The sequence below is a fragment of the Pinus tabuliformis genome, chromosome 5_1 (assembly GCF_031772625.1).
Source record: "Pinus tabuliformis cultivar Carrire ecotype Pingquan chromosome 5_1, CPIR1, whole genome shotgun sequence".
Classification (NCBI taxonomy): domain Eukaryota; kingdom Viridiplantae; phylum Streptophyta; class Pinopsida; order Pinales; family Pinaceae; genus Pinus; species Pinus tabuliformis.
The window spans coordinates 321,909,914-321,931,256 of NC_142305.1; the positions used below are offsets into that span (position 1 = coordinate 321,909,914).

General features: G+C 42.6%; 1 pseudogene; it reads left to right on the plus strand.

Annotated features, from left to right (window-relative positions):
• Nucleotides 1-444: 444 nt before the first annotated feature.
• Nucleotides 445-21,075, plus strand: LOC149164646 (uncharacterized; annotated as a pseudogene).
• The last annotated feature ends 268 nt before the right edge of the window (nucleotides 21,076-21,343 follow it).

The window sequence follows — 21,343 nt, forward strand, 5'->3', positions numbered from 1 at the left end:
CATTGCATGCTTGGTGTATTTGCAATGTTCCACCAAGACTCCGGTGCGGGGAGACGCGGGTGCGGGGAGACGCACAGGGGGGACGTGTGGGAGTACCCTCAAATTTTAGGGAAATTTCGGGGGTGCGGGGAGTCGTCAAGGTATATATATGTATATATATATATATATATAATTCAAGTTCATATTCATTGTCCACTGTTCAATAATGAAAGCATAAAAATATTAAATAGACAATTGAAATTTAAATCATTGATCCATCCTCATCATTCATTTTGATACATACATCATTCATATGACATACTCAAGTGACAAGTCTCATTATTGAATTAATTATTATTCATACATACCATGAGATTCAAAAAACAAAAATAAAAATCAATAATAAAATATTCAAATACATTGATCGATATCATTCATCATTCAATGGTTCATCATTCTACAACAATGACTCGGCTCACTGTCCCTCAACTTAGCGTCTCAACGTTCAGGCAAACAGTGGGCTGGAGCAATGCAAGGCGACTGGCTCAGAGTCTTGGCTCAGCAGCGGCGGCAGGGAGGTTGGCTGGGCGTGTTCTCTGTTCACGCTTTCAACTGTGCGTGGAAATGGTATTTCAGCGCTGTCTGGAAATGCCTCTGCGTGGAAATGGAAATGACTTTGGATTGAAATGAGCTTTTAGTTATTTAGTTTTAATTTTAATTTTTTTTGTAGACTTTTAAGTTTTAGTTATTTAGTTTTAATTTTAGTTAAAAAAAAATTAATGGTTTTGATTTTTGAATTTTGAATTTTTAAGTCTTATTAGACAAATTTAAAGGGGGACGCCCAGGCGCACCCTTTTTGGGGAGTCTAGACTCCCACACTGAAGGGGGACGCCCAGAAGCACCCTTTTTGGGGAGTCTAGACTCCCACACTGGGGAAACGCACCCCCCTGCGTCTCCCCGAGACTCCCCAAAAAGGGTGCGTGGGGAAACGCACCCCCAAGAGACTCCCCGTCCCGGGTGCGTGGGGTGCGAGGGGTGCGCGCACCCGACCCTGGGGGACGCGTCCCCGTGGAACACTGTGTATTTGCTGTTAAGTACCATACAACTGTCCCAATGTTAGTTAGCTATCCCTTGCACGTTGCTCTCCTTAAGAGACAGATGCTCCGGCTGTTCCGGCAGTTCCCGACAGTTCTGGCAGTTCCGACTATTCCCGACAGTTTCCCCAGTTCCAGCTGTTTTCGACAGTTCCTGCAGTTTTGGCAGTTTCAACTGTTCCCGGCAGTTCCGGATTTTTCGGCAGTTCCGGTTTTTCCGGCATTTCCGGCTTTTCCAGCAGTTTCAGCATTTCCAACATTTCCAGCAGTTCCGGCTTTTTTGACTTTTGCAACTTTTCAGGCTTTTCCGGCTTTTCGGCAGTTCCGGCTTATCTGGTAGTTCTGGATTTTTCGACAGTTCTGGCTTTTTTGGGTTTTTCGACAGTTTCGGCTTTCTACCCTCTGGATCAGGGCAACGTTATCCCTTAGGATCTCTCCTCCTACTAAAACCCAAAGACAAGTAGAGAAAGGAAGAGATCCCAAGTGTGTGTTGAAATGACTTGAAGGCCACCTCTATTTATACTAAAACGTTGAGCACATGTGGGGTTTATTTGGTTGCTGGCCACCTTGACGAATTGTCTTATAACACAAATAAATTCATAACTCCATGAATACTTATCGGAATTGAATGATCTTTAGATCAATCCTACACCTCTCGATGAGAAGGATCCGGGAAAAATATCAGCTGCCATAAATAAGATGACCCACATGGAGTTTGGCCCTAGTTTCGAATTTTAACATATAATCTTTACAATAAATCAGATACAATATATATAAGGCTTTAACATGTTTCCAATCACCAACTTGGATTTTTTGTGAGGCTCCAACCTCCAGGGCACCAACCCTGTCTTGTCAAGGCACCAACCTTGGATTTAGGAGCACGAACTCCAAGGACACCAATCCTTCCAATTTTGAGGCACCAAGCCCAAGGGCTCTAACCCTTTGCTATATATTGTCTGGATATTTTTGGTAGTAATTCTCTGCTCCCAAAATTTTCTTCACTGAATTTTGTCAATCTACAACTTCATTGTAGTCTCCATGCTACATCATCAATGACAACTTGTCTTCATATGAAGGAGTCTTCACAACTCTTCATATTGCCCACACAGAGTCTGCAAAGTTACCTCATGATGATTTCAAATAGCCATCATGATCTCCAATAATGTCTCCAAGATCTACTGATACTTATCAACAAGATATCAACGCTAGGCCTCAATGTCTTTTCAAAAACAACTTTGTTTCGACCCTCTGTTCTTACTGTCACAGTAACTGCTTCGGGAGTGAGGCTTCAGGAGTAACTGCTTCAAGAATGACTTCTTCAGAGGAGTGACTATCGCAATTTCATATTGTGCGTTCAATTAAAAAAACAACCCTCCCTTGTTCATACTCAGATAATCTTCTTAGATCCACAGAGCGTCCTTTTGAACTGTTATCTGAAATCACTTCAAAACACAGGTCCGAGCTTTTCAATAAATAACCCAGTCAATAGAATGTTTGACGTTCGGTTTCCTCCTTCTTCCGCTGGGCCCTTCAGCTTCCTTCTTCACTCACGCTTTGGCTTCCTTTCTTCTTCTGCTAGACCTTTCGGCTTCCTTCTTCAATCGCTTGATCTTCGGCTTCCTCTGCGCTCACTCGACCTTCTTCGCTCGCTTGATCTTCGGCTTCCTTTGTGCTCACTCGACCTTTCGGCTTCCTTCTTCGCTCGCTTGATCTTCAACTTCCTCTGTGCTCGCTCGACCTTCGGCTTCCCGATCTTTGGCTTCCTCTGTCTCTTCGAGTTCACCAATACTCAAAAGACACGTTCATTTGGAAGAGAGGCTGAATTACAATAGATGTTGCATATTAAAATTATATCAGAGAGGCCCTTTTTTTTAATATTCATACAATAGACTCATTATTTACGGAGGATTTCATAGGAGAGACCGTACCCAATGAGGTCCCACATCCACGTCATCAATCGCAATCGCAACTTTTGGAGGTCCTGCAATCACAACTCTTAACATCACCGATGTAACATGGCCGATATTCATACTGCCGATGAAATGGACATGATATAATATTAAACAGTCGTCAATAGATCTGTTGGGTCCATAGCTCCATTGTAATCGGCGGTCTGTTGGGTCCACAAGTCTTATCGCAATCACAGTTTACCATCGTTACATTTCTTCAAGATTTGCGATATGCGATATTTCAATAAACAGTTGTTAATAAATCCGTCGGGTCCACAGCCTTATCTTAATCGACGGTTTGCGGGTCTTCGATTGGCACATGGATTATAAATGGCCTTAACCCTCGCAGTTGACCGTGATCTAAGGGTTGACAATGAGATCGACGGCTAGGATTGAGTGCGGGACTTCAGGCACGATCAAGGAAGTCCGTACTTTCCTCACCCCGCTCTTTCAATAGCTGTTGCTCCTGTGACTTGTTTCTTTGATGGCATTCGATAAACTCTTCATCTTACTCTTTGGCTTCTTGCTCCTGTTGCTTTACTGGATCTACTGCGTCATTTGTTGTTCAATTGCTGATCAATTGATCTCTTGCGTCATTTATTGTTCAATTGACATGTCATTTGCTATTCAATTGACCTCTTGCTGTTCAATCCACTTGGGTCCTCCATCTCATCATATCATCATATATCAAACTTTGCCCATTATGATCAATGGGCAATCATGTATCAAAGAATTTTTCAACACAAACACTGCTATATTGACATCAATGACAACCTAGATTAACCCCCGGCCCACTGCGTTAATCCTTTCTGGCTGAGAAGGATGATGTGGCTTTGCATGAGCCTGTTATGCCCAGCTCTGATTCTGCGCTAGCCCTTCTCCTGGCTCAGAATGCTGACGCAGGCTTTGCATGAGTCTCTACATCACCCTCTTTGCACTGCGTCACTCCTCTTGCCTCTTCAGCTCTAGAACAACGCTGTCTCTCAGGACAGCTTCTTTGCTGCAAATTTTCAGATTTCTTAGGCTGGTGTCTCCAGTCCTCTTTGATTTGCAATCCCTCTAATACCATGTGAAAATTTCTAAATCTAACACATTAGAAACCCCTACTGCAATTTCATGTTTACTATCTCCTACTTTCTTTATATTGACAAGTTATTTAATTATTGATCCAGGTGGACGTTGGTGGCCACCCACCTTCCACGCTTGGACCCCCACAACTGTCTCTTTCAGTTTTTCAGTTTCCATAATTGTAGCACAATTTACTATTTTTAGCAGTGTTTCGGGTCCTAAACTTCCGAAGCCGTATTGAGGTCCTAAATGACGTTTTTTTGAAAATCTACCACAAAATTGTCTTTTCTGTCGTAGTCCTTGGAGAGATCTTTCCAATGGGTTATCATTCGCGTCAAACAGAGATAATATGACCAAGTCACGACCACGGGAAGTTGGCTGTCCAACTCAACCCAACCCCAACGGGGCCCATAAACTCTTGGTGTTACATCTCCTCGGGTTAGGGTTTTGGTTGTTTGGGGTTTGCTCTTATTGTTAAATAATAAAGAGGCACTTGAGCCTCATTGTAAGGCAGTTCAAAGGCATGTAGTTGCCACATCTCTTCTCAGAGATAAGCTACCATCACCCTAGCTGGTTTATTTCCATTTCTGTTTGTAAGAATATTTTAGTATTTTACATTAATGAAATGAAGTATTATTTCCGCTGCATCTTTGTGTTTATGGTTATCTCTGTAATTTGTTGCGTTCTTGTTTAAATCCGGATCAGTGGTATCAGAGCGGTCTACTTTTTTCTTTGTTTTTCTTTGCATGTCTCCAACGAGGTTGGGATATAAGGAGTTAGGGCTTGAACTGGTCGAACCTTTGCAAGTATAGCCCTGCAAACCCCGACTGCCTCCCATGGCAGACGAGTAGAAAGACAAGGGGGCAAGAGATCCTATCAAAATCTTGCTTGAAGAAGCCCTCGAGCGGTAAAGGAACGCGATGATGGACAACTTTGCCCAGATCCTTCAGCGGCTACCCAGGGGCGATGCATCAGCTTCCAACAGCTACTTTGGAAACGCCACACTGTTTAAGGTACAAGTTAATTTCGAAATCCCCATATTCGAGGGTCAGATAGATGCAAATGCTGTAGATAAATGGTTAAATCTGCTAGATGGGTATTTTTCTGTTCATGATTTTTCCAGTCGGGAAAAGATTATTTTCGCTCTTCTCAAAGAAGCCCCCCACGTCAAGGACTAGTTGAAAACCTATTGCGAGCAGAAGGATGAAAGTACGGGCTCACTATTTTTAGCTGCACCCACTTGGAATTCATTCCGGGATGCCATTAAGGAGCAGTATTACCTTGTCAAAAGCTATGAGGACAAATACATAAAGTGGACCATGTTGCGACAGGGAAGGGACCAAGATGTGCCAGAGTTCACAAACATTTTTCATACCCTTCGCACACAACTAGGTATTAAGGATTCTGAGCTACATTTGGTACTCAAATACCGCGACTGCCTACACAGATACATCCAGGAAGAGATGGAGTTCCTGAACATCTTCTCGCTCGGCACAACATACTGATATGCTGTCAAGATCAAGCAGAAGTTTAAACAGAAGAAGCGAGACTTTGGATCTGCGAATCCAAAGACCAAAAGACAAAGCCAAGGGGGGGTGACCCAAGACAACTCGTCGAAGCTGCAAGAAAAGAACAGCACCACAAAGTCGAAGAAGGACACAGAAAAGTGGTGTGAGTTCCAAAAGAGTCCCACTCATAACACAAGTGAGTGCCAGACCAAGCAGTCGCTGGTGGCCGAGTTGAAGGCTTCCAAATCAGATACATGTTCCGACCCTGAGTCAGAACTCGACAAGGGGAATGGCAAAGGGAAGCAAATCATTGACGCGGAGCCCAGCACCACTGTTGCCACTGCCAAGGTGCAGAGGAATGAGCCCGAAGATCCAGAGGAGGGGGATCGTCTTTTCCACTCACAAATGTGGGTGAAGGGTTCGTCGCTGCAATTCATTGTTGACAGTGGCAGCGAAAAGAACCTCATTTCAGCAGAGGTCGTGAAGTGGTTGGGCCTATCGACTACACCACACCTGTAGTTGTACAGTATCAGGTGACTTCACCAAGGACGAGATCTCCGAGTTTGCCAATAGTGTCGCCTTCCTTACAGCATCAAACCCTTCACAGACGAGGTATTGTGTGATGTTGCACCTCTGGATGTTTGTGATGTACTATTTGGCCAGCCATACTTGTGGAGGCGACATGCTGTGTATGAGTCAAGGCCTCGCGCTGTTATTATTACTTTGGGTAATTCATTATACATGATACCAGAGGTAGCCCCACCTATCGCCACCTCTTTGATCTCTGCTAATAAATGCACCAAGATCGTCTCCTAGACTAGGAAATTCATTTTCTATCTGGTTCGCTCCCAAAGTAAGGGGAAGATCGTCGCCACATCCATGACCCCCGCGAAGGGTTCCTCCACGCAGCAACAGCGACAGAGGGATACGGTCATGAATGAACACATGAACAACTTATCCTCACCCACAGGGGCACCACATAAGTTTCAAGTGGGTGACAAAATTTGGTTACATATGTAGAAAGAATGCCTTGCAAGAGCCCATCAAAAGCTCAGACCACTCTGACATGGTCCTTACAGCATTACCAATGCTGTGGGAAACAATGCTTTGGAGCACAATATTCCTGCATTTCTTCGCCTGCACCAAGTGTTCAATGTGTACTGCCCTCGACCATGCTTCCCACCATTACTGGACACATCCGAGATTGCAGAACAGCTCACTAGGGACCAAGTTCAGTAGATGGAGGAACTCAACGCAATGGGGACCATTGCTTCCTAAGGGGGGAGGAATGATCCAGGTGGATGTTGGTGGCTACCCACCTATCCCACTTGGACTCCCACAACTATCTCTTTCAGTTTTTCAGTTTCTGTAATTGTAGCACAATTTACTATTTATAGCAGTTTTTTGGGTCCTAAACTTCCGAAGCCGTTTTGAGGCCCTAAACGACGTTTTTTTGGAAATCCACCACCAACGGTTTTTTTGTTTAAAATCGTCTTTTCTGTCGTAGTCCTCGGAGAGATCTTTCCAACGGGTTATCATGCGCGTCAAACGGAGATAATATGACCAAGTCACGACCTCAGGAAGTTGGTTGTCCAACTCACCCCAACAAGGCCCATAAACTCTTGGTGTTGCATCTCCGCGGGTTAGGGTTTTGGTTGTTTAGGGTTTGCTCTTATTGTTCAATAATAAAAAGGCCCTTGAGCCTCATTGCAAGGCAGTTCAGAGGCATGTAGCCGCCACATCTCTTCTCAGAGATAAGCTACCATTGCCCTAGCTAGTTTATTTCCATTTCTTTTTGTAAGCATATTTCAGTATTGTACATTAATGAAATGAAGTATTATTTCCGTTGCATCTTTGTGTTTATGGTTATCTCTGTAATTTGTTGTGTTCCTGTTTAAATCCAGATCAATTACATAAGCATTGAAGTAAACACAAATGCAACCTTCACAGATATACAAATCATACACTGAAGTAAACAGAAACAATAACACAAGGGACATCATTATTTTTGGACAATCGTCCCCGGAAAAACCCAATGCTGGAAAATCGGTGCAACAAATATGAAGGTTTTATTATGAAGCAAATTTCTGAATACAACTAGGGTGCCAGAAATGGCTCACCCAACAGAGAATATCCTCGACAGTAGTACCTCTATCCGAAGACAAATATTCCGGCAAATCAGCAACCGGATGATCAATTCCACAGTGACTCTGGCTATTCCTTGTGTTGGATAGCGAAAGCTGCTCCAAGCACTGCTCTGGAACTGCGTCACCCTCTCTTGGCTCTGCGTTCACTGATTTGTGCCTAGTTTTCGCCTTAGAATCTCCCAGCGCTGTCTCTGAGCCCTCTGTGTCCTCTACATCAGCCTCTATGGCTTCTGCGTCAGCCTCTACAGCCCTCTGTGCTGGCTCCTTCGGCTTCTGCGTCAACCCTTCTTGGGCCTGTGTTGTCTCTCCTGTCACTTCACTGCCTCTCTGCTGTGTATTCTTCAACCTTGGATGAAAATCCCTTGCTGAACTGCCCCTCGATGCAACTGATCACTAACTCGATTTCCTCGGCAAACCCAGCCCCAGAAAATCGAATTCTTGATCTCTCTTCAATTGACCCTCAAGCCTCCTCTGATACTTTTCCTATTGAGGATTGAACGACTGAGATTAAGTCCCTAATCAACGGCTAAGATTAGATCTGGATTGATCCTCGTTGTTTAGAACTTTCTTGCCCATTTTTTATTAATACACATTAATATTTTAATTTTCCTAAGTCTACCCCATTAAAAATATTAATTTTTTTAATATCTCTTCATCTGGGTGGAATTTCTCCAAACGATTCCGGGGTCTTGGAGAACTCGTGTGCCTTAGCCTCTCCACCATTTTTCATGGCTAGAGCACATTCGATGCTACCAAAAATCTACAAATCCATGTAACACAATTCTCATTGATTTACTCTTAATAATGAGTGTTGGGCTGGTGGCTTGTTTGGGTATTTTTGCGATGGTTTGGAAGCGTAGGAGGACATGGTCATATTGTGGGGCTATGCAGGGAGAGGATGCAAGCGTAAAGGATTCATAACCAATGTGTTTCACAATAGTAGAGATAATTTGAGTGATATTCCATTTGTTTGGATTGCACTAAATGTTGAAGAAAGTGTAACTAGGTTCGGTCTTCATAATGACATGATCTTTGTAAATGATGAAATAAAAGAAATACATTTATTTTTGTATGCCTTGATATATTGGTTTCATGAGCAAGAGGTTTATTTGTTAGTGGCTCCCATTGAGAGCCTTAGGATTTATTCAAAGAGTCAATGTCATATGAAGAAGCTCTTCTTGAGCCTATGTTTAATGTATAGAAATGTGTAGAAGCCCTCCAAAGACAAGCATAATCCCTCTTGAAGAAGTCAGCCTCCAAATGATATAAAAAGAAGTCATGTTAGCTCATATAAGGAGACACAACAATTCACTCTCTCATGTCGGCTTACATGCATGACTAACCACTATAAATAGGTGTGTAAGATCCGCATTACAGGAAAAATAGGGACTCAGATGCCTCTGAAACTTCGGTGGTAATTATAGTGAGTAATTACAGTGTTAAGACCTCGCAATCTTAGAGATCTCTGTTCTTCAGATGGGTACCACAGAGATGATTTTTTCGGTCTCCTCATTGTCTTAATGAATATAGTCTCGGCCTCCTCATGGTCTCGGTGATCACAATCATCACTGAAGCAGCATTATAGTCTCGACATATTTGTGAAGAGGAGGATCTTGAAGTGACACTCCCTGTCTTGACCTATGTTGATTTGGGGTAGCATCGGATGTGCTCTAGCCACAAAATTTGGTGGAGAGGCTAAGGCACATGAGATCTCCAATATCCAGAAAGAGTTTGGCCAGATTCTAAACAGTTTGGGAGATATTAAAATAATTAATATTTTTAATGAAGTCCCTAAGTCTAAACTTGGGGAAATTAAAATATTAATGTGAATTAATATAAAACTGTGTTAGAATGGTCCAAAAGTCATGGATCAAACCAGATGTAATCTTAGCCGTTGATTAGGGACTTAATCTCGACCGTTGATTTGTCAATGAGAAAAGTATAAGAGGAGGCTTGAGGGTCACTTGGAGAACACACCAAGAGATCAAGATTTCGACTTTCTGGGGCTGGGTTTGTTGAGAAAGTTGAGAGAGTGATATGGAGTTGCCGCTGAGAGGCAGTGAATACAGAAGTAGAGAGGTAGAGATAGTGCCAGGAGGATCAGCGTAGCAGCTGGGAAAGCTGACGCAGAGAGTAGAAGCTAGAACTGCCAGAACTGTCGAGAATTGCTAGAACAACCGGGAAAGCTGACGTAGAGGGCAGAGGCTGGAACTGTTGGGAATAGCCGATGCAGAAGCCGGAATTGCTGGGAACAACCGGGAAAGCTGACACAGAGGGCAGAAGTCGGAATTGTTGGGAACAACCGGAACTGCAAGAACTATCGGGAAAGCTGACACAGAGGGCAGAAGAGGTTGACACAGTCCCTAGAGGCTGACGCTGGGGTTTTTCGTGGGGTTGAGGAGTTGCCAGAGTGTTTATCTGGGGTTTCAGTCGGAGCATTTGTCTCTGAAGGAGAGGTACTACTGCAAACATTTTTCTCTTTTGGGTGAGCCGGATTTGGCACCTAGATTGTATTATGAAACTGCTTAATAAATCAAACCCTCAGATAGTTGCATCGGGTTTCCCGCAATGGGTTTTTCCAGGGACATTAGTCCAAAAATAACGGTGTCATTTGTGTGCTTGTTTCTGTGTCCTTCAGTTGATGATTTGTAATGTGTTGAGCATGTACTTGTGTTTATTTTCAGTATTTAAATGGTAAATAACTTGTTAATTAATCAGAACAAGTAGGAAGGAATAAATCAGAAAGTACATGGAGGGTTTCTAACTGTTAGACTTAGAAACTTCAACATGGTATCAGAGCGTGGTTGCAGATCACAGGAGAACTGAGGACATCAGCCAACCATAGTAGCAATAGCAGAAAACAACTGTCCCGAATGATAGAAGCTGTTCCTAGCAGCAAAACAACAAGGAAGGGGTGACGCAGTGCCTGCATCATCAAGTTCGGGCCAAGAAGAGGCTTGCAGAGGCTGAGGGAGGCAAAGACAAACTTACGCAGAGCAACGCAGAGGCCTGGAGGGCTGACACAGTTGGATTACGGAGCTAGTTTGCCGGTGCTGGGACTGTGCAAAGCCTAGGAGCTCTCACCTTCAGGTTGCTTGGGTTTAGGAGGTTGTGGATAAGTTGCAGAGTGGAGCTGGTGGGGCACTGTTGTCAGAACAATACCTAACAGGGCAAGGCCAAGGAGGAGGGAGTTGCTACTGAGGGTTTCTAGCCGAGAAATCTGGATCAGTGGTGCGGTTGCACAAACAATTAGAGTGTTGATTTGGGGGTAGCATCGGATGTGCTCTAACCACAAAATTTGGTGGAGAGGTTGGGGCACATGAGATCTCCAATACCCAGAAAGGGTTTGGGCAGATTCTAAACAAATTAGGAGATATTATAATAATTAATATTTTTAATGGAGTCCCTAAGTCAAAACTTAGGGAAAATAAAATATTAATGTGAATTAATATGATTCTGTGTTAGAATGGTCCAAAAGAAATGGATCAAGCCAAATCTAATCTTAGTCGTTGATTAGGGACTTAATCTCGGCCGTTGAGATGTCAACAGGAAAAGTATAAGAGGAGGCATGAGAGTCACTTGGAGAACGCATCAGAGTGATCAATTATTCTATTCTCTAGAGCGGGGTTTGCTAAGAGAGATAGAATCAGTGATCGGAGAGCAGCTGAGGGGCATTGAGTACAAAAAGATAGAGAGGTAGAGATAGTGTTGGGATAGTAGCAGAGCAGCCAGAGAGAAAGACGCAGGAGTAGCCAGTGCTCACACATGGCCATGTAGAGGCAGCTAAGCGCTGCGCAGAGCACCAAAGGGGCTAGCGTAGCTGACGCAGAGGCTCAAAGAGCTGACGCAGGCAAAGAGAGGCTGACGCAGGGCTAGCGCTGGGCTAGGAGAGGCTGACCGAGTCCAGATTGGGCAAACACTGGGGTTTCTAGGGCAGACTGGTGCTGAGTAGCTGCTAGAAGGATTATCTGGGGTTTTAGCCAGTAGATTTGTCAGAACTGAGAGGTATTACTGCCAAGGAAATTCTCTATTGGGTAGGCCAGTTTCGGCACCCAGATTGTACTATAATATTACTTAATAAGAAAACCCTTAGATAACTGTACCGGTTTTCCCACATTGGGTTTTTCCAGGGACATTAGTCCAAAAATAATGGTGTCATATGGTGTGTTTATTCTTGTTTCTTTTAGTTGCTGATCTGTAATATGTTGAGCATGCACTAGTGTTTATTTTCAGTATTTACATTGTAAATAAATTGTTAAGGAAAATAACAAGTAGGTAGGAATAAATCAGATAAAGTGCATGGAGGGTTTCTAACTAAGATACTTAAAAACTTTAACACAAAGTAGGGGGCGTCTCGACATCGACAGAAGGATTTCCAAGAGGGAAATCGAGGCTCAGAGGGAGTCACATCGAGAACTTCTAGGAGGCAAGTAGAAGAGCAGCGAAATGGCACTACATGGAGTAAGAGACCAGGACAGACTGGACGGAGCCTCAAACTTCGTAGTCTGGAAGGCCAGAATCTTATCCGTACTTGACAAAAATCGTGTCAAGCACTTCGCTTTGAAGATGATAACGGTCCCATTTGACCCAACTGACAATGACAGGTATGAGGAAGCAATGGCGAGAGACAAGACTATCATTCTTGACGAGGTCAAGGATTGTATAGTACCACATATTGCCGAGAAGAATAAGACACAGGAGATGTGGGTGGCCCTGACCAAGTTGTATCAACATACTTCCGTGCAGAGGAAGATGCTCCTAGAAAATCAGTTGTGGTCATACTAGATGCAGAAGGGAGAACATATCGACACCTTCCTTGGTTGATTTAAGGAGATCCGAGATCGACTGACTTCCGTAGGGGCCACACCAGATCCAGAGTTGATGGTGAGAACAACTGTGAATGCAGTCTCAGAAGATTGGGAGGTGTTTGTCCAGAGTATACTGGGCAAGGCGACCCTTCCAGATTGGGAGGAAATGTGGGCGTCTTTCGCCAAGAAGAGATCAGGAGGGTGACCAAGATGGGAAGCAACAGCATGGGGATCAGAATCAAGAAGGAGGAGGAGGTGGATACTGCCCTAGCATCTGAGGGTAAGCAAGAAAAGTTAAATAAGGACCTCTCCAAGGTCAAATGCTTCCATTGTGGGGAGCTGGGTCATTATGCGACCTAGTGTCTGAGGAAGAAGAGCAGGGGAGGCGCTTCCGAGACCAAGGCAGCGCCAGCAAGGGCAGAGAAGGAAGTGGAGACAGACGATGACTGTGCCATGAGTGCACACACACCACTTGAGCAAAAGTAGGGAGACATCGAGTTGTAGTCAAGAGGACTATGGAAGATGAGGGGCAAGATCCTCGAGGTACCCAACCTCTTGGATTATACCTGGCTACGGGAGCCCCGAAGAGTAGCAGGATTGGCGGATGTCGGTAGAGACGGATGAGGATGGAGCGGCAGAGAGAGCTACAGTGCAGGATTCCCAGGACAGCGCGAGGCTAGCAGGCTGCAACAGTGCGAGAGGCACGGGAGTGTTGCACCAGTGCAGGATGGCACAGAGAGGTGTGCAATGGTGATAGATGCAGGGAGTTGTTGCAGCAGTGCAAAGGTTAGAGAGGGAGCACTTGTTAGCGACAGAGGGAGCTTCAGCATCGAGAGTGTCTCTAGGCTGACAAAAATATCAGAGTTGGGATATCAATTACTTACTTCTCAGTAACTGAGTTGCAGTGCAGCAGTTAGCAGTGGCGGTGCTATGGGCAGCATGATGAGAGGGGATGCAGTGTAGATGCAACAGTGGCAGTGGCAGGGCCATGGGCAACAACACAGATGCAGAGGGAGCTGTTGTACAGATGCAACAGTGGCAGTGGCAGAGCCATGGGTGGCAGTACGAGATGCAATAGTACAAATGATGGGCAGTAGGCCTAGCATCAGGGACCGATGCCGGATGATCAGAGTAATACTCAGTAAGGAGTATTGCTAGAGCACAGTCCTCGCTAAGAGGGAGTGTTGATTTGGGGTAGCATCGGATGTGCTCTAGCCACGAAATTTGGTGGAGAGGCTAAGGCACATGAGATCTCCAATACCCAGAAAGGGTTTGGGCAGATTCTAAATAGTTTGGGAGATATTAACATAATTAATATTTTTAATGGAGTCCCTAAGTCTAAACTTAGGGAAATTAAAATATTAATGTGAATTAATATGAAACTGTGTTAGAATGGTCCAAAAGTCATGGATCAAGCCAGATCTAATCTTAGCCGTTGATTAGGGACTTAATCTCGGCCGTTGATTTGTCAGTGAGAAAAGTATAAGAGGAGGCTTGAGGGTCACTTGGAGAACACACCAAGAGATCAAGACTTCGACTTTCTAGCGCTGGGTTTGTTGATAAAGTTGAGAGAGTGATCTGGAGTTGCCGCTGAGGGGCAGTGAATACAAAAGCGGAGAGGCAGAGATAGTGTCGGGAGGATCAACGCAGCAGTCGGGAAAGTAGACATAGAGGGTAGAAGCTAGAACTGTCGGGAACAGTTGGAACTGTTGGAACAGCCGGGAAAGCTGATGCAGAGGGAAGGAGCCAGAACTGTTGGGTACAGTCGGAATTGCTGAGAAAGCTGACGCAGAGGGTAGAAGCCGGAACTGTCGGGAACAACCGAAATTGTCGGGAACTGCTAGGAAAGCTAACGTAGAGGGCATAAGCTAGAACTGTCGGGAACAACCGGGAACTGCCGGGAAAGCTGACGCAGAGGGAAAAAGAGGCTGACGCAGTCCCTAGAGGCTGACACTGGTGCTTTTTGTGGGGTAGATTGGAGCTGAGGAGTTGCCAGAGTGTTTATCTGGGGTTTTAGCCGGAGCATACCTCTCTGAAGGAGAGGTACTACTGCCGAGATTTTTCTTTGTTGGGTGAGTCGGATTTGGCACCTAGATTGTATTCTGAAACTGCTTAATAAATCAAACCCTCAGATAGCTGCATTGATTTTCTTGCATAGGGTTTTTCCGAGGACATTAGTCCAAAAATAACGGTGTCATTTGTGTGCTTGTTTCTGTTTACTTCAGTTGATGATCTGTAATGTGTTGAGCATGTACTTTTGTTTATTTTCAGTATTTACATGGTAAATAACTTGTTAATTAATCAGAACAAGTAGGAAGGAATAAATCAGAAAGTATATGGAGGGTTTCTAACTGTTAGACTTAGAAACTTCAACAACCTACATTCTAGATGTAGTCATAATATCGGCATAGAAGTAATCATGTAGACACAGTTTTGATCTTGAAGGAGGCATAGCTGCAAGGTCATAATCTCAGTGAATCTAGATGCAACTCTCATATATACATACATATCTCAGTGCATAGATCTTGTTGTTTTGGTGTAGATCTCGATGAAGGTGCAACAAAGTTGCAACAATGATGATCTTGGTTATGGCCTTGGTGTAGCAACAATGATAATCATCTCAACAGTGACAAAGAAGAGGGTTGTTGTCTTGGTCTTGGAGTGGCCTAATAGGTCAAGGGTCATGGTCTTGGTATTCGTCAATTGGAATCTCTATAAGAAGAATTTTGTGCGTGTTTTCCTCTCAGAGAGTGAGAGGTTTTGGCCCGGGTAGAAATCCAACTTTTTGTGTTCTTGTCTCTTTCGTTTTGGTAACTATTTGATGGACTTCAAAGACACTCTAATAATAACAAGAGAAGATTGTGTTAATAAGAAAAGTTAAAAATACCTCACAAATAGTTATCATGGCGAGAAGAACCTCATTAACTTAATTGGCCCTAGATTCTTCAATGTGGTATCAAAGCTAAGGCGCTGAAGTCAAAGGAAGGGCATAAAAGAGACATTCAAGGATCAAGTTTCAAGAAGGGCATCAAAGCAAGTTGAAGGGCTTTGTGTTTCAAAACCTACATCAAATATTGAAGAATCAGTCTACAACAACAGTCTACAATGGCAAGGGCTTTTGTCTATATAATCAAGGAGACAGTCTACAACAACAAGACAATTCAGGATAAGTACTACAGTGAGACTGATTTGATCCTTATCTGAAGTTCTTGGTTGGTGATATGACTACAATCTCGGGTTCCAGTCAGGTGACATACTACCCACAGTCCTGGTACCTTCCACAGATCATTCATGGCTCGGATAGTTTACCTAGTGCTCAGAACTCGGATCACAGTCAAAAGAAGAGAAGGCAGTTTTCGGTACCTCTCACAGTCTTGGTGCTAATTCAGTCTCTCTATTTAGTCTTGAAATAACCACGGTGCTAGCCACAAATTTGGTGTCATTACAATCTCTGTCATACCACAGTGATCTCAATAACTTATAGTCTGGAGCAGTTTCGGTGCTTGGTGCTAGATAGTGCAAGAAGGTCTCAAAAGAGATCTTTGAAAAGGGATTTCAGTTGTTCATGCTAGGAAACTCAAGCAAGGATCTACAATAAAATCACATCAACTCAAAGATCACTCGGAGGAAGCATCAATGCATCTTCAACGTGATCAAGGTGAAGATTCTATCTTCTCTTGCCAAGTAAGTATTTTTCATTCTATAATCAAGTTTGGTTAAATGACTTCATGTTTGCAAGGAAATCTATAAACTGGTTGGGTCATCAAAATTCCTTGCATGAGAGAGGAAAGATATCTTACCTGGAAGAGAAGTCATTGATGTCTATGGAAAAGTCTCTGAAGATCAAGCATTGTTTGAATGCATGTAAAAGGATCAAGGGACTCATAGGATTCTTATGAAATCAGTCAAATGTCCTCTCATCCCTATATAGCAGGAGAGGAGACATAAAAAGAGATATATGAAATGCTAGAAGATATATTCTCTGAAAATGAAGTAAAGAAGGTCATATCACTTGGACCTAATCTACACAAAATTGAAGGTATCAAAGAATGAAGGAATATCTTCATGAGATCTCAATTGGGAGATCTGGGAGAGATGATAAGAAGATAATCATCATTGTTCTAACTGATAAGCAAGGTAACAAATGTCCATGAACAAGAAGGTTGCCTCATTTGACAACTTGTGGTCTCTATGCTAGATAGAAAAAGACAAGTTGAGGGCAAAAGTGTTGAAGGTTAAAGGACTCAAACATTTGCAGAAAGGAAAGGGAAGTTTGGTCCTCAAACAAGACAAAATAGTATAGCTCAGATTCAATGCTATGCAAAGATTATGGAAAGAAAGCTCATATCTCTACTATGATTGAGATAGTATCCCAAACAAAAGGGTCTTATCATAAGCTCCTCAATATTTTGATATGACCATGATAATGAGATTCATCATGGAAGCATTGGAAGCAAGAGGTCGTGCTATCACCACGGGGAATCGTGAAGGACATAAAGATCAAAATCCATGGCAGTCAAACATGAAGGATATAGCTCTTGGGAACCTCATTGGATATTGAAAGAAATGATGAAGTCATCACATCAAGTCAAAAGGAAACATTTGCTAGATGGGGATATGCAAGATACTCAAGATTCTCTGATGGATTCCTCATCGAAGGGATCACTAATCTATAGAGGAAGCAAGTGTTTCATCAGGAACTCCAACTTATGGAATTCATGGGATGATGGTATGATGAAGCAGATCAAGGGATTGAAGATCTTTTCAATCAAGGAAGTAGCTGAAAGAAGCCTAGATGACCTAAAGGTAAAATGAGGTATGTATGCTTGTATTTAATATTATGAAGTCATGTCGTATGGTTGCAGATAACATGGATCACTACTTCTATCTCGAGAAGCATGATTAAGAGAAAAATGATCTCCTCTGAAAGGATGCAGGAAGACATAAGTCACACAAGATGAAATCAACATAATATGTCCTCATATGAAGTATGAGGTGGTTGACTACAATAAAAGAACTCTGATTGAAAGCTCCTGGGAATGTGAGGAAGGAAGAGATCATGAGATATGCAACACTTGAAGGCAATAAACATCCAAAGGACCAAAAAGATTTGAGTAGAAATCTCCCGGAAAGATATGAAGACTCTGATGAAAGTGTGGAAAAGATGGAAGCCCTTGACAATGGATATCTTTGGGAGATATGTCAACATGTATGCAGGATGTTGATACCTACATGAAGATGTCATGATGAAGAGCCATCTTGTAAGGTACTATTTGATTTCTTGAATAATATCTAGATGAGTTCATGCAAGGCTACTGGAACAAGAGTTGTAAGTACAGGTACAACTAGCATTCATGTGGCAGATGGAAATTCCTGAAAGAAACATGATGAGGAGGAAGTAGCCATATGACGAAGCTTCCAGATATGTATCAAGAAGGCCACCTTCCATGAAGAAAAGAATGACATGACGAACCAAGAAGGAAAGTGATCAATGGCTAATTCCCTACAAGGAAGAAGCTCCACTGAGTTACACGACATCAAGGAAGGAAATTGATCAAGCAACTGAAGGACCCACGAAGAAGAAGTTTTTGATGAAAAGGAGAGTCTCTAGTTAAGAGGGAGATCTGACAAGTCCCTAATTGAGAGGGAGCTTGGGCAAGTTCCTGGTCAGAGGGAACTTGGGTACATTCCTTAACAGGAGTGGGCATATCTTCCCTAGTTGAGAGGGAGAGATAGACACAACATTCTTGTCTTTACTTGGGAAGAAAGAATGGAGGATTGTGTGATCATCTGGCATTTGATGCTCTTTGAGGACGTGTAGGGCATCCAAGATAAGAGTAGGCAAGAGGATTGATATTCTTTGAGGGCTGGGAACCCAAGATAAGAATATTCCTTGAAGGTCATACTTAGTGAACACCTGGGTGGGTATGTACCTTGAGAGACAATGATGAAGGTGTCTATAGTCATTGGTCTCGCCAACATTGTGCTCTGATCTGATGAGAGATAGAGATGTGAGTCAAGGCCTTGCTGTGGAAACAATGTTGGTTACTATGATGCTATATAGATGGGTTACCAATTTGATTCTTCTTATGAGAAATTCTTCAGATTGAGAATGACCAAGTACCATTATGAATATCTCCATAGTTAAGAGGGAGTGTTGAAGAAAACGTAACTAGGTTCGTCTTCATGATGACATGATCTTTGTAAATGATGAAATAAAAGAAATAAAATTATTTTTGTATTCCTTGCTGCATGAGTTTCATAAGAAAGAATTTTTATCTGTTAGTGGCTCTCAATGAGGTTTATTTGTTAGTGGCTCCCATTGAGAGCCTTAGGATTTATTCAAAGAGTCAATGTCATATGAAGAAGCTCTTCCTGAGCCTATGTTTAATGTATAGAAATGTGTAAAAGCACTCCAAAGACAAGCACAATCCCTCTTGAAGAAGTCGGCCTCCAAACAATATAAAAAGAAGTCATGTCGGCTCATATAAGGAGACACAACAGTTCACTCTCTCATGTTTGCTTATATGCATGACTAACCACTATAAATAGGCGTGTAAGATCCGCATTATTGGAAAAACATGAACCTAGATGCCTCTGAAACTTCAGTGGTAATTATAGTGAGTAATTACAGTCTTAAGACCTCGCAAATCTCAGAGATCTCTATTCTTCGGATGGGTACCGCAGATGCATTTTTCGGTCTCCTCACTATCTTAATGAATACGGTCTCAGCCTCTTCACAGTGTCGGTGATCACAGTAATCACTGAAGCAACATTGCAGTTTCGGCATATTTGTGAAGAGGAGGATCTTGAAGTGACACTCTCTGTCTCGGCCTACATTCTAGATGTAGTCATAATCTCGGCATACAAGTAATCATGTAGACACAGTCATGATCTTGCAGGAGGCATAGCTACAAGGTCATAATCTCAGGGAATCTAGGTGCAACTCTCATATATACATACATATCTCATTGTTTTGGTGTAGATCTCGATGAAGGTGCTGCAGAGTTGCAGCAGTGATGATCTTGGTGATGGCCTTGGTGTAGCAGCAGTGATAATGATGATCTCAACAATGACAAAGAAGAGGATTGGTGTCTTGGTCTTGGAGTGGCCTAATAGGTCAAGGGTCATGGTCTTGGTATTTGTCAATTGGAATCTCTATAAGAAGAATTTTGTGCGGGTTTTCCTCTCAAAGAGTGTGAGGTTTTGGCCCTGGCAGAAAGCCAACTTCTTGTGTTCATGTCTCTTTTGTTTTGGTAATTGTTTGATGGACTCTTTTTTGTTTTGGTAACTATTTGATGGACTAAGAAGACACACTCTAGTAGTAACAAGAGAAGATTGTGTTAATAAGAAAAGTTAAAAATACCTCACAAATAGTTATCATGGCGAGAAGAATCTCATTAACTTAATTTGTTTGCCCTAGATTCTTCAACACTAAAGTCCTTTTTGTTTGATTGAAATTGGTGTCATTTGTTTTTATAACTTAACTGAAATGGGTTTTCATTTATTTGGATAACATTCAAATCGTTTCCCTCTGCTGAAATGGGTTTCAATTTCAATTTGTTTTTGAAATTGATGCAACAGATTGTAGATCAGCACACATTATATGGGATGATCTCCACATTTCATCTCAGACTGAAACCAGAAGTCGGAGATTTAGAACTGTCCAGTCAAAAAGTTCCATGATTTCTCAGGATTCTTGTAGCTCCCCCAGACGAATCTTGCTCGTGGAAGACAGAAATCAACTCGTGGAAGACAGAAATCAAGTTTCAACAGAGTAAGTTACATCTGGAATAATCCGTTGGTTTGTTTTAAGGTAGTGCTTGTGGCCATATAGGGTTAATTTTGCTAGGGCTAGGATCTCATACATTATTTTTCACTCAATCAGCCTCAGATAATTTTCGGGAGGGTGCTTCAAACCCTTAACCTTCCCTGTGAAGAAGCTGAGAATGGAAAGGTAGTAGTGGACTACTTCAAGCAGGGCAGAACATCTTGTGTTAATGGACAAAGAGATGCCTGTTATGGATGGGCATGAGGTATGTAAGTTTTAAATCATTAGAACTTATAATTTTGAAGTCTGGTTTTATTTTGCCTGCTTGTCCGAGCTTCTGAATTAATCATTAATTTTGGGCTCATTCTTATCACCGAAATGACTGCTTTTACTTCAGGCAACAAGGCAACTGAGATCAATGGGAGTCAAGACACCCATTGTTGCACTTACAGCAAATACCTTGCAATCTGATAAAGACCTTTTCTTTGAGGCTGGTGTGGATGATTTTCAAGCAAAGGTATGTAAATACCTGTCCGACATGTTCTTCAAGCATGAATTTTCTTTTAGGTGATGTGCATTCCATTTTATTTATTTCTGAAATGATGTTGGATATTTGTTACAATGCATCCAAATTCTGATTTATGTTTGGTATCTATATCATCTGGCCCCTTTGCAGCCTCTGTCTAGAGACAGACTTGTAAAATTACTGGCTCGATATGGTGTTGAGGGTTGTGCTTCCAACAGGAGTTGAAAGAGTTTCAAGATTTCATTGTATTATACCTACGGCTTCGTTATGAAAAATACAGTGCAGGTTGCCTACTTTGTAGGTTTCTGATTCTTGACTCGATCGGCATTATTGCAGTGCCTTGATTAAGTGATGAAGAATATGGTTTTAGGGTTTCCAGGCATTTGCACTACAGTAATCTTCCTAAACAACACTGAATTTTTCTCCATCTTGGGGAAGGCAGGCTAGAGCTGGAAGTAAAATCTTCCTAATCAACACTGAATTTTTCTCCATC